Source organism: Artemia franciscana, chromosome 6, assembly GCF_032884065.1.
Source record: "Artemia franciscana chromosome 6, ASM3288406v1, whole genome shotgun sequence".
In the NCBI taxonomy this organism is placed as follows: Eukaryota; Metazoa; Arthropoda; class Branchiopoda; order Anostraca; family Artemiidae; genus Artemia; species Artemia franciscana.
The window spans coordinates 33489111-33504305 of NC_088868.1; the positions used below are offsets into that span (position 1 = coordinate 33489111).

The 15195-nt window shown below is 32.1% G+C and overlaps 1 protein-coding gene across 2 annotated transcripts in view; it reads right to left on the bottom strand.

The window, feature by feature from the left end:
• LOC136028337 (lachesin-like) overlaps nucleotides 1–15195 on the bottom strand; it is a 185324-nt gene that overhangs the window by 135613 nt on the left and 34516 nt on the right. The gene's annotated exons all lie outside the window — the stretch shown is intronic.

The window sequence follows — 15195 nt, forward strand, 5'->3', positions numbered from 1 at the left end:
CCCTCTATGCCCCGGGACATAACTTACAACCCTTGACAATGGGCATGGTGGGGAATTTGTCCATCCTAAAAACATTGTTACATGATTTTTGGACTGTTTGTAACAAAATGGCTATCTTACAATTTCAACTGAATACGTTCCAGGAAAGAGGATGTCAGGGAGTGAAGCTTGCTGCTCTCCATCATGTTTGACTCTTAAAGGGAACTAGAACTATACATTTCCAATCAAATGAGTCTATTCTAAATTTCACTCGGCCATCTTTCTATAAAAACCTCTCAACCCCAAAATTGTTGTTATGCAATATTTGGAATATTTATGAACAAATGGCTATTTCAAAATTTCTATCAGATAAATTTGGGTGAAAATACGACGTGAGGAGGGGGTTGCTGACTACTGATTACTTTGTCTCTTAAAAAGAGCATTAGAACATCTGTTTACCAATCCAATGAGCCCCCTCCAGAGTTAATTCTACAATCCTTTCCACAAAAACCTTATTTGCCCTCGGGACTAACTTACAACATTGGCACTGAGGGCTGTGGGAGGTTGTTATCCTCAAAAACATAATTTCCAGACCTTTCAACTACACCAAACAAAGTGTTTATCTCAAAATTCTGATTAGATGTTTTGAGAATTTATGGGCTTGGGATGGAGTGTTGTTGCACTCCAATCACTTTTTACTATTAAAAAGGACAAAGGTACTTATAATTTCCAATCGAAAGAGTCTTTTTTGAAGTTCCTGCGACTACAAATAGCCATCTCAAAATTCCTATCAGATGCATTTTGGGAAAATACGAGGTTCGGGGGGGGGGGGTATTCGCACTTCAGTCTCATTGAAGTTTAAAAAGGGCACTAAAACGTGTGACTACCAATCCAAAGAGCCCCCTCCATAATTTAGTTAGTACGACCAACCTTTCTGTAAAAAAAACCCTTAAATGACCCCAGGGCGTAACAAACAACCCTTGCCCTGAGAGCTCTGGAGGGAGTGTCATCCTTAAAGACATAATTTCTGGACCTTTTAAATATTCTGAATATAATGGATATGTCAAAATTTTGATCGATCTGTTATGGAAAATGGTTGCCGTGGGAGAGGGGCTGGCTGCCCTCCAATCATTTTCGACAATTAAAAATGGCACTAGCTCTTTCAATTTCCCATCAAATGAGCCTTTTCAAAGTTTCTATGACAACTTTTTTGATGTGAAGTGTTTTGGTCTAAGAAATAAATAAATAAATGAATAAATAATATATTATACCCAAATCGCTCTTTATTTCGGCAGCACTATTGCGCTGCCTATTCGGGCTACTGCTATTACTACTTCTACTCTTACAAGTTAAATAATTAAAAAAAAAGTATAGCCTAAATGTATCCAAGTTGTCAAAGAGCATAGGCAGAATCTTTTTGAAACGATATTATGTTTTATTTTTTAGATCAACTTCAGGACTATTAAAATCAAATTAAACATATTATTTGTGTCAGGATCAAAAGTATTGAAAAAGTTTCTCCAACATACAAATAGCAACCCAAACTATCTGTCATTACAAAAAATATAACCAAAAGCCAAACAAAATGTTTATCTCAAAATTCTGACTAGATATGGTTTTAAAACTGATAGATGTGAAGGGGGGTTCGCCCTGCAATCACTTTTGACTGTTAAAAATGGCAGTAGCCTTTCAATTTCCAATCGCAAGAGCCTGGTTTGAAGTTTCCGTGACAACAAATAGCCATCTCAACATTTCTATCAGACACATTTGGGAAAATACTAGGTGTGAGGGGGGGGGCAGTATTCACCATTCTATGGCATCAAATCTTAAAAAAGGGTACTGGAAAATCTGACTACCAATCCAATGAACAACTTCCGAAGTTTATACAATCAACCTTTCTGTAAAAACCTAATGGCATACCTCACAACCCTTTCCTTGAGAGCTTTGGAGGGGGAAGGGTTATCATCCTCAAAAACATAATTTCTGGAACAATATGGCTATTGCAAAATTTTGATTGGACGTGTTATTGAAAATGGTGGGCGTGGGAGGAGGGCTGGTTGCCCTCCTCCAATTAAAAAAGATGGCAGACAATTAAAAAGGGCAGTAGCTCTCTCAATATCCAACCGAATGAGCCTTTTAGAAGTTTCTACAATAACTCCTTCGATATTCTAAAAAAGAAACAAAATAAATAAATTAATAACTCATTGTGCCCACATCGCTCTTTACATAGGCAGCCCTATTGCGCTGCCTATAGTATCATTGAAACTTTTAAAGGAGCCTATTCGATTCAAAATTAGAAGTTCTGGTGTCCTTTTTAAAAGTAAAAAGAGAGTGAAGGGCAAACAACCATTTTCCAAACGCATCCAGTCAAAATTTTGAGATATCAGTTTTGTTCAGCATAGTAGAACGGTGCTAGTATATTCTTAGGGAAATTGGGAATGTCAACCCTCCACAATTATGAAATTAGCCCATTATGCTTTAAAACTAATTATTGCCTTAAATTATATCAAAAGGCATTGTTTTTATGGTTTCCAATAAGGCACATCAACAAGATTAAGAGAACGACTGGGGGTCGTTCTAGCCCCAAAAGTAGAAACTTTTGGGGCTACTGCTACTACTACTTCTGCCCTTAAAATGTAAATAATTGAAAAGAGTGTAGCCTAGTGTATCCAGGTTGTCTAAGAGCATAGATATAAATTTTTGGGAATGATACTAAGTTTTGCATTTCGTGTCAACTTCGAGGCTAATAAAATTAAATTAAAAAATACTGTTTGGGTCGGGATTAAAAACTGTTGAAAAAGTTTTTCCAATATACAAACAGCAATCCAAGCTATGTGTTTTTACAAAGAAAAGACCCGAATAGATATAAAACAGTATTGTTTTTCCATGAAAAAGACTGAAAACGAGCAAAAATTAACATGAGTAGGGTTGATAATTCCCATGCCTTTTCAAGACCAGAAAATAATTTGTGTTTTGCTGAAAACAAAATACATTTTATATATTTTTACTTTCATAAATTGAAAATTACCAAAACTTTAAGAAATAAATATTAGTATATGTCAATTAAACTGACAATCTACTTTGATTTTGATTATTTTTCTATAAAGCGCTAATTATATTCTGGTTTTGAGAAGCCTAAGGGGTTATCAGCCCTACTAAAGATAATTTTTGTTCGTTTTGAGTTTGACTAGGCTATTTATTGTAATATCAGTTCCTTTTGAGTTTCATTTATCAATTGATAGTGATCTGTGGCTGTTTAAAACTTGGAAGACTATTTGACTTTATTTCCGCTCATTTTTTGCTGATATCGCTCTTTACTTTTTTTTAAAAAGACTCGATTTACGGAAAAAGTTTTTGAAATTAATAAAAAAAAAACAAAAAAACCTAGTGTCCAAGCCAACGCTCGATCGAATTGACTTTTATATCTGCGGCTTCTTTCGTGGTAAGCTTCTTGAGATACATTAGACATCATCCCAACAGTAAATTTAACTCAGGATTTTCTAAAGTCTATTAAACTTAGTTCACCAATGGGACCTAGCCTAAAGGCTCCCTTAAGGCTATTTAGCTTAGTCTTATATATTATACAAAAAGACAACTAAACTAAAGAAATGAGCAGTTTAGACTTTCTTTTGAGTCATAAAACCGCTACAAGTTAGCCTAAATTAAAATGACCAGAATTAAAATTACTATACGATATTACTTTGATATAAAGTCAATTAAAACCACCTTAAAATAAAAAAAAAGTCTAAGAAATAATTTCAACTTTTGGTTGTGTATCTGTCTGAAGTTTTGCGTTTTCTCAATGCTCTTCTATGTCTGTTTCCTTAGGCATAGTTGTTTCAGTTCTATATTTGTACAAAACAGCTTTTGTTTTTCAACATAACACTCCAGAAAAATTCAGAAAAGATAAGCACTCCAGAAAAATTCAGAAAAGATAAGCTCGGACAGTTTTATGCCAACTGAAGCATACAATTTCCCCTCTTTTATGTCCCTTTGAACGATTCCCTGTAGTTCCATTGTATAATCAAAGCCGCTCACACTTCATTGTCTATGAAATGAGACAACAGTAAAGAATTATTTTCTCTTCTTAAACTGGTTAAGCGGACCACATTGCATAATTTGACGATTTATTTTTTTTTTTCATTCAAAGAAATATGACGAAGATATATTGTCATGAAATATATAGTAATTTGATTTATTGAACTCTTTTTGAGGAAATGAACATCCAAGAATATTAATCAAGTCCATTTATCTGTTGTTTCAAGTTTTTAAAGTGCGCTATAAAACAAATCAAAACTCTAGTTCGTTTGCTTCGTATATTTTTTTCTTATAACTTCAATTTTTACTAATTAAATTTCTCTGACGAAAATTGATTAAATAAAACTAAGTGAATAACATATATGCTTGTCTTAACTTCAATTTGATAAAAATATACAAGATTTATCATTAGGAAAAGAGGAAGTGTTTGATTCTGGGTGATTAAGAAAAAGGCAACTGTATTGAGATGAAACTTGGGAGAGGGCACAAGGGTGTTATAAACTAAATCAAAAGTCAATATACATCCCTTTTATCGAAAAGAAGGATTTGCAATATCTTCGGAAAGGTTAAGGGTATTAAAACATTTTGAATGTACTTTTAGACCCAGAAAGACAATTGATTTTTTGCTGTTGTTCTTTTATTCCCAGGGGGACGACACTTTCCTTCCTGGCGAGACCCAATATACCTACTAATCTTGATTGTAAGTATCAATAGTTTAATTAGTAGTTATTACCAATTTTTTCGTTTGAATAGTCTGATTTTATTTATTACATTATTATTCTTTGTGATATATAAGATAAACACTTATTAGGATTCTTTCTTAATTCTTTTTCTTGAATATATAATGATTTTATATTAATTACATTTTTCTAGTATCTTAAAAAAGTGTGCTGTTACATATTTCATTTTATTTTCGGTTGTCAGCAAGTGGTGTCATCTGTCCTACTTTTATTTGTACTTTTTTTGTCGGCTCTGTTCAGTCCCGTATCGCCTGATCTGATTAGTGGTGTTAATTCGCGTGGAGTTGTTTTTTATTTATTACGGTTTGTTGTTTCTTATTTCATTATTTTCTGGTTTTCCTACTCATGGAATCCTTTGAAAGAAAATAATAAAGGAACGTCTAGTTTCTTGTTTTTGTTGCTGCTAATATATTCCCAATAAATTAACTTCTAACCGATTTTAATGAAGTGAAATTCTCATTTAATCGAACATATTAGTAGCAAAAACACCAACAATTACTTGCTGTTCTGTATAAGAAACAAAATGTCGGCAATAAATTTTTACACTACATTTTGTTATAATATAAAATTACTTTTTATTACGTTTTATTTCATTTTATTTTTCGCAAAATATCCTTCTCATAGTCTTAATTTTCAGATTAGGCTTTTCATTAAGAGAATTGTTATTCATTAGGTCGCAACGATTTATGCTTTCTCGGGCATGCATCAAACATATTTTTTAAGGGGAGGGGCAAATTGTTTGTAGGGGAGATGGATCTGAAAATTCGAAATTCGGAAAATTCTATTGAAAGTTAAAGGAATCATAATGAGAATAAAACATATTTCAACATTTGAGAGGGACTCTTGGTAACAACTTTCATTTCAGAGTTACAATCCTAATATTATACTTTAGAACTGAAAAATTACGCAAACTGGCAAAATTATATCAAAAGCATACAAACGAACTTTTCCTATTTTTTTTCCCCTCGAATGTCAAAATCTTGTGTAAAAGCGATACTAGAATTCTACGCAAATCTCAAGGGCTATTTCTTATACTTCTAATATATCTAGTCATTTCGTGCGAAGTCAAAGCTAAATTATATGAATTAGTCGTTTCTACAGACGACAGCTTTATAATTTGTTTTTTATGGCCGTTCGAAAGGGAGGCCACAGTGCTTATATATTAGTTTATTAGCGAGAAAGTGTCTTTCTAGGACTCTTATCAAATTCGTTTCTCTTTGTCACGCTCCAAACATTCTCATTACTTTTTATTCTTCTAGTAGATTAAATTTATGTTTAAGTGGGCTAATAATCATTCGAAGTGTAAAATAATTATGAAATATAGTACAATTTACTCGTAATTAAATAACGATGGATTAGAAAAAAGGTAAGCGGAAGAACTGAAAAATAGGGAAATTATGTACAAAATATGAAAATAGATAGGCTGCTAGGAGGACATGATATTTTGAGAGGCAATAGCAATAATTTAAATGTTGCCTTTCAAGTTCTTCCGTAGGGGCAAAACCCGACTGTCTGTCAAAGCAAATAAAGAGAAAAATTCATTTTCTTATAAAACAATGGTGCGCTACATTTTGGCTGTTCTTCGCTAAAACTGTGCATCCGCATTAACGTTTTATTTTAAGTGTAGCATTAGCTTTCCCTAATTCTCATCCTTAAGTTAATTTTCAGTTAATTTAAGTTAATTTATAACCTAGCAGCTTCAAAAAGAGATTTTAAACCTGTCCTGGTTCAGCATGTTCAGATGAAACTACGCAGGGCATTTGGTCTTTTTATTCGTTTTCGAGGTCTTTACCGTCAGGACGTCCTTGGTCGTATGTATAGCGTTGTTGATCTGCCTCAAGTATTGTTCCCATCTCTCCTCTTCCGTAATTTCTGACCTTCTGATCTTTCGCCCATTAAAGTTTCTTATTTTAAATTTTGTAAATTTTTACTTTGTTCCCCCTTTCTTTCAGTAACACTGAGATTGTTTTAAAGCTTAAAGTGAAGGATCCCGTAGTCTGTATATAGAACATTTGAAGACAAGGCGAAAATTATCCTTTTAAGCCACAGTTTATTTCCGTTTATTTAGTAACAGTTCTGGCTCTTGATGATTTATAGGTTAAATTATTTAGCAAGTTTTTTTGCATCTTTTTTTTTTTTTAAGTGTTTGATCAATATTAGTATTTTTTTTTATTGTAAGCGTTATCATTTGTCTTTTTTATATATTTATATTGTAGCGCACTCTTCATTTTTTGAGGGAAATAAAGAAAATAAATAAATAAAATAAGGATACTTGATTTGTCGTTTTCTTACTAGTTTTGTTTTCTTATTTTTTTTTCTTCTCAAAATTTTTAATTTTTTACGGTCTTAATTCAGGACATTAGGGGAAAAATTTCTCAGTTCCTATTCGCCCAAAATATTGTAACTTTAGAATTCCAAGCAATCATGACTGAAAGCATTTTCTTCATAAGCCCTTATCACCTAATTAGATACTAGAAAATAGAGTGATAGGGGAGGAGGTAGTCCAGGAAGTAGGAGGAAAAAAATTTTCATCGGGAAAAAAGTAGCAATCCAATTCAAGGCAACTGCTGATCCGATTCCACCTATTTTGCCTCTCACCTTTGTGGCAAAGCCTCATTCTGAAGATTCAAAAAATGGGATTCATGTTACTTCAAAAAAGGTGAAAATTTTCTGGAACAAACTAGTCGTGACATAAAAGCTTTCTTTCCTGCGCTGAATAATTGGAGACAAATTATCTTCAGCTAATCCACACTGTAGACCTTTGCCTCCAAATTAGTTTTGTACTTTTCAATTTCCAACCTCACATCACAAGCTATACCTTTGTTTTTTAGTTTGTTGAGATCTCAGATTTCAACAGAGGGTTGAAATATCGACAAAATATTGAAATATCAGAGTTATCAGTCCGGGATAATCAGACAGATACAGTTTCCTCCTTCAGCTTTTTCTCTACAATTCAAATAACGGGTTTATCCAAAATTATAGGCATATAAGCAAAAAATCTCACGTCCAGACGACAACTTTAAGGTCCCTCAGTAGGTACCTCTCCTTTAGTGTATGTGAGCAAGAAAGGTGGGGTATAGATTGATTGAAATTCCACTTGTGTCTTTTTAAGATAATCGCTTATCGGTCATTTTCATAAAGCTGCCTGTACTAAGTTCATTAAGAAAAGTTATTTTTTTTTCTTTTACTGAGAAAAAGATTTAATGACCTGTTTACTCACAAAAGTTCAAAAGTAACAACGCTTACATTGCTCATAAATAGTCTTGCCTTTGATAGGATATATGATTTTGTAATTCTAATAAGAAGTGTTCAAAAATACGGGAAATGCAGGGTTTTGCGTTGCGGTCTACAGACCGTGACCCTCATACTTGTACTAGTCCTTGAGGGAACTGCATCTCAATTCAGGAATGCACAATAAACCATTGAAAACTTTTCATGCCTATGACTTTCTTTGAAAATATATAATTATCAGTTTTGGACTAATAATAATTAAAGTTGTGCCACTGACCAGTGTTAATGATCTTTTTTAGTTGATTTTCTGTCATTTTTGAGGATTTTGTAAATTGAATTCTTCAAGTCAGTGTACTTTTCAAGGGGGATTGCTTGGAAAGTCCTGCTTTTGATGTATATAGATTTGATTTATAGATTTTTGATGTATATAGATTTTTGGTGTATATAATTATCAGTTTTGGACTAATAATAATTAAAGTTGTGCCCGGGACCAGTGTTAATGATCTTTTTTAGTTGATTTTCTATCATTTTTGAGGATTTTGTAAATTGAATTCTTCAAATCAGTGTACTTTTCAAGGGGGATTGCTTGGAAAGTCCTGCTTTTGATGTATATAGATTTGATGCATAGATTTTTGATGTATATAGATTTTTGGTGTATATAATTATCAGTTTTGGACTAATAATAATTAAAGTTGTGCCCGGGACCAGTGTTAATGATCTTTTTTAGTTGATTTTCTATCATTTTTGAGGATTTTGTAAATTGAATTCTTCAAATCAGTGTACTTTTCAAGGGAGATTGCTTGGAAAGTCCTGCTTTTGATGTATATAGATTTGATGTATAGATTTTTGATGTATATAGATTTTTGGTGTATATAATTATCAGTTTTGGACTAATAATAATTAAAGTTGTGCCCGGGACCAGTGTTGATGATCTTTTTTAGTTGATTTTCTGTCATTTTTGAGGATTTTGTAAATTGAATTCTTCAAGTCAGTGTACTTTTCAAGGGGGATTGCTTGGAAAGTCCTGCTTTTGATGTATATAGATTTGATGTATAGATTTTTGATGTATATAGATTTTTGGTGTATATAATTATCAGTTTTGGACTAATAATAATTAAAGTTGTGCCCGGGACCAGTGTTAATGATCTTTTTTAGTTGATTTTCTATCATTTTTGAGGATTTTGTAAATTGAATTCTTCAAATCAGTGTACTTTTCAAGGGAGATTGCTTGGAAAGTCCTGCTTTTGATGTATATAGATTTGATGTATAGATTTTTGATGTATATAGATTTTTGGTGTATATAATTATCAGTTTTGGACTAATAATAATTAAAGTTGTGCCCGGGACCAGTGTTGATGATCTTTTTTAGTTGATTTTCTGTCATTTTTGAGGATTTTGTAAATTGAATTCTTCAAGTCAGTGTACTTTTCAAGGGAGATTGCTTGGAAAGTCCTGCTTTTGATGTATATAGATTTGATGTATAGATTTTTGATGTATATAGATTTTTGGTGTATATAATTATCAGTTTTGGACTAATAATAATTAAAGTTGTGCCCGGGACCAGTGTTAATGATCTTTTTTAGTTGATTTTCTATCATTTTTGAGGATTTTGTAAATTGAATTCTTCAAATCAGTGTACTTTTCAAGGGAGATTGCTTGGAAAGTCCTGCTTTTGATGTATATAGATTTGATGTATAGATTTTTGATGTATATAGATTTTTGGTGTATATAATTATCAGTTTTGGACTAATAATAATTAAAGTTGTGCCCGGGACCAGTGTTGATGATCTTTTTTAGTTGATTTTCTGTCATTTTTGAGGATTTTGTAAATTGAATTCTTCAAGTCAGTGTACTTTTCAAGGGGGATTGCTTGGAAAGTCCTGCTTTTGATGTATATAGATTTGATGTATAGATTTTTGATGTATATAGATTTTTGGTGTATATAATTATCAGTTTTGGACTAATAATAATTAAAGTTGTGCCCGGGACCAGTGTTGATGATCTTTTTTAGTTGATTTTCTGTCATTTTTGAGGATTTTGTAAATTGAATTCTTCAAGTCAGTGTACTTTTCAAGGGGGATTGCTTGGAAAGTCCTGCTTTTGATGTATATAGATTTGATGTATAGATTTTTGATGTATATAGATTTTTGGTGTATATAATTATCAGTTTTGGACTAATAATAATTAAAGTTGTGCCCGGGACCAGTGTTGATGATCTTCTTTAGTTGATTTTCTGTCATTTTTGAGGATTTTGTAAATTGAATTCTTCAAGTCAGTGTACTTTTCAAGGGGGATTGCTTGGAAAGTCCTGCTTTTGATGTATATAGATTTGATGTATAGATTTTTGATGTATATAGATTTTTGGTGTATATAATTATCAGTTTTGGACTAATAATAATTAAAGTTGTGCCCGGGACCAGTGTTAATGATCTTTTTTAGTTGATTTTCTATCATTTTTGAGGATTTTGTAAATTGAATTCTTCAAATCAGTGTACTTTTCAAGGGGGATTGCTTGGAAAGTCCTGCTTTTGATGTATATAGATTTGATGTATAGATTTTTGATGTATATAGATTTTTTATATAGATTTTTGATGTATATGGATTTTTGATGTATATAATTATCAGTTTTGGACTAATAATAATTAAAGTTGTGCCCGGGACCAGTGTTAATGATCTTTTTTAGTTGATTTTCTATCATTTTTGAGGATTTTGTAAATTGAATTCTTCAAATCAGTGTACTTTTCAAGGGGGATTGCTTGGAAAGTCCTGCTTTTGATGTATATAGATTTGATGTATAGATTTTTGATGTATATAGATTTTTTATATAGATTTTTGATGTATATGGATTTTTGATGTATATAATTATCAGTTTTGGACTAATAATAATTAAAGTTGTGCCCCGGACCAGTGTTGATGATCCTTTTTAGTTGATTTTCTGTCATTTCTGAGGATTTTGCAAATTAAATTCTTCAAGTCAGTGTACTTTTCAAGGGAGATTGCTTGGAAAGTCCTGCTTTTGATGTATATAGATGTGATGTATAGATTTTTTATATAGATTTTTGATGTATATAGGTTTTTGGATGTATATAATCATCAGTTTTGGACTAATAATAATTAAAGCTGTGCCCGCTACCACTGTTGATGATCTTTTTTAGTTGATTTTCTGTCATTTTTGAGGATTTTGTAAATTGAATTCTTCAAGTCAGTGTACTTTTCAAGGGAGATTGCTTGGAAAGTCCTGCTTTTGATGTATATAGAGATATAAATTAAGTTTGTTAATCGAGCTTTGAAAATGTTTCAATAATTCTAAACATTTATATTTATGTTTCAATAACATTTATTGTTTATATATATCAATAACATTTATTTTTCAATAACATTTCAATAATAAAATTCAATAGCATTTATTTATTTATATATACGTTTCAATAACATTTCAATAACATTTATATTTATGTTTCAATTTATTTATTTATATATATGTTTCAAAAACAATAACATTTATATCTATGTTTGAATAATGTTTATTGTTTATATATATATCAGTAACATTTACTTTTCAATAACATTTCAATAATAAAATTCAATAACATTTATTTATTTATATATATGTTTCAATAAAATTTCAATAACATTTGTATTTATGTTTCAATAATGTTTAATAAAAATTACGCTCAGAATTTTAATGGAGCTTGCTTTGGCGGTGCTTATTCAGTGTGTTAGCGCCATTTGGTTTTGGTTCGTTGCTTCATTCCCTACTTTTTACCTCAGGAAGTAACGGATTTTCACTGGCTCCACGCTTAGACAATATTCCAAGATGTAAGCTTGTCTTTTGTTAGACTTCATTTTCTTAAAATGAAAAATGAATTGTGTAAAATGCCTTTCAATTTGTGTAAAAAAAACAAAATATAAATCTGATTCATAATAAAACTACATAATAAAAATACAGTTATCGCTTATTTTATAAACTTATACACTAGTATAAAATTAATTTTGAATATTCGGAAATTTCAATTTTCTTTTTAATTTTTTTCTTAAATTAAGTTTCAAATCCACTGTGAAATTTGTAAGATATGGCTGCTGTATTTATTGTTTTGCTACCACCAGCAAAAACAAGAATGGATTATACAAGTCGTAACTATGTGGAAAAAATAGAAATACAGATGCCAATCTCGTACATAATTAGAATTAAATGATAGCATATTTTAGTAAAAAACATCATCTTCCTCATTTATTTCTCAGCTTATTAAGAAAGGGTAAATAGCGAAATTGATGTTATTTGTTTCCTAATTTATTATTTAAAATTTGCTTAAATTTCAGAACTTAAGCCTCCTTCTATTGTCTACACCGCTAGTACAGCATAATATTCTGCACACACCGATTCGTTCTTTTTTCCTTAAAGATAACTAATGAATGTTGCCTATATACAAAGAGATTTTGTTTCATTGAAGAGACCATTTTCGTTGCTATGAAAAATGATCTAAAGGGTGAACAAACATTTAAGAAAAGTTCTAGATACTACAATCTATTGATTGATATTTCCCTTTTCTTTTCCCATTGTAGTGACCTTTTAAGAAGCAAGAAATAATATGATTGAATATGTTAAAGCATTTCATAGTCAGTAGAAATCAGTTAAGAGTCATAATTTTGACAGGTTTCTTGCACTGAAAATCAGAATTTAAAATCCAGTGACACAAAATATTGCTACAATTTTATAGTTTACGAGAATGTGACTAAGAATGGATATTGCTTCTTCCGGGAGTAGAAGAACAGAAACCAGGGGGCAAACGAAATAGCAACTTCTCCTTCGCAGTGTATTAGTAAAGGTACTGTCAAGACAGTGAGCCTATCCTGTGACTGCTGCAGTGGTCCAAAGAGAAACCGCCAAATGCTTGCGATGCTCTTTTCAACTCTTATGCAGTTTAAAAGCATACAGATAATTTAGCTGAATTTTCTTATTTCCGTTCATTCGCTAATGACTATAGACAGCATGGATTCTGCGATTGAAAACGATGTAAGAAGAATCACAGTGTACACGCCAAGTCAATGTATGACTCTGCTCCAAACTGCAAGGAAAGATCCAGCTCCCTATATTGTCGAGGTACTCTTTGTTCAGGGCAGAATAGTTGTAATTAAAAAGTGTTAAATATTATTCTACTATTTTTCACAATCAAAGCTTGGCTGTTCCTACCCTCAGATGCCGTATCCTACCAGTCACACTCACTTGGCCACTGGCAGTGACCCACACGCTAATGGGTTTGCATGCCGAATTACGTATAATTAAAAAAAAAGCAAGTTTTTTTAAATGAAAGTAAGGAACAACATTAAAACTTAAAACGAACAGAAATTACTCCGTATACGAAAGGGGCTTTTCCTCCTCAACACCCCGCTCTTTACGCTAAAGTTTCTTACTGTTTTAAAAATAGAGTTAAGAAAATGAGTCAAACTTTAGCATAAAGAGCGGGGTGTTGAGGAGGAAAAGCCCCTTTCGTATACGGAGTAATTTCTGTTCGTTTTAATCTTGCTCCTTACTTTCATTTAAAAAAAACTTGTTTTTTTTTTATTTAATTTCTGGGCGTTTTTGAATTAATGCATGTTTTGATCTTGGCTCTCCGTACATAAATAATTAAAACGAAATTTGCATATTAATTAATTGCAATTAATCGGAAGATTTTGAGAAAAAAGGAGCCAGGGAGGAGGCCCAGTTGCCCTCCAAGTTTTTGATTACTCAAAAAAGCAACTAGAACTTTTAATTTTTTACAAACGTTTTCATTGGTAAGAAATATACGTAACTTACGAATAAACTTACGTAACGACCTTCTATATTCGTATGTTTTTATTGCGTATATGAGGGGGTTCAATCCTCGTCGATACCTCGCTCTTTACACTAAAGCTTAGATTTTGTCCCAATTCCTTAAAAATGACCTCTGAATCACAAAGGCCGTAGAATAAATAGTTGAAATTACTAAAAATACTTTAGCGTAAAGAGTGAGGTATAACGAGGAGGTTCATATGCATAATAATTTTTGTTCGTTTTAAGTTTTAATGCTGCTCCTTACTTTCAGTAGAAAAAACTTTTCATATTTATTTTTTCATTGTTTTTTCAAATAATGCAAGAAAATCTTGAGCCCCCTGCATTGAAATTCTCTTCCCCCATGAGAAGTTTCTCCTTGTAAATATCTTCCCACGTAACCTCCCCCTCAACTCCCCCCTTAAACCAAAAAAAAATCCCCCTGAAAACGTCTGTACACTTCCCAGTAACCATTACTATATGTAAACACAGGTCAAAGTTTGTAACTTGTAGCCCCTTCCACTGGGACTGCGGGGGAGTAAGTCGTCCCTAAAGACATAGTTATTAGGTTTTTCGACTATGGCGAACAAAACGGCTATCTCAGAATTTTGATCCGGTCAATTTTGGGAAAAATGAATGTGGGAGGGGGCCTAGGTTCCCTCCAACTTTTTTGGTCACTTAAAAGGGCGATAGAACTTTTATTTTCCGTTAGAATGAGCCCTCTCGCGACATTCTAGGACCACTCAGTCGATACGATCACCCCTGGGAAAAAAAAATTAAAAAAAATAAACACACATCCGTGATCTGTCTGCTGGCAAAAAATACGAAATTCAAAATTTTTGTAGATAGGAGCATGAAACTTCTACAATTAGGTTCTCTGATACGCTGAATCTGATGGTGTGATTTTTGTTAAGACTGTATGACTTTTAGGGGGTATTTAAACAATCAAGCGAGATAAAACTCTACAAAAAGAAAACTTCAAACGAGACGACGGCCAGTAGAATTAAAAGACTAAAACAACGCGGATATTTCGCCTGTATAAAACAAGGCGTCTTCAGCACAAGATAGAAAATTAAAAGAAAACTAATCTAAAAACAAATAAAAACCACCACCAAATATAATAAATACAATTGTCGCTACTTATCCACGTAGGGAAAAGCAGCTATGCGAGTTACTTCAATGAGAATCAAAGAGCAACTGAGGAAAAAATTATTAAAATTGAAACTTAGTTAATTATTCTGTTGCGAAATAATCCTTTCGTAAGCTAACATTGAAGCAACTCTTTTTGGTCTAGTGGGTAATCTTGTCCCCTGGTGATTGTGTAAAATTTTAATTCCCCCATCGACTATTGGTTCATTTTTTAAAAGAATATCATAAATTGGGTCAATATTTAAATTCCCTGTGTCTCTATTTATT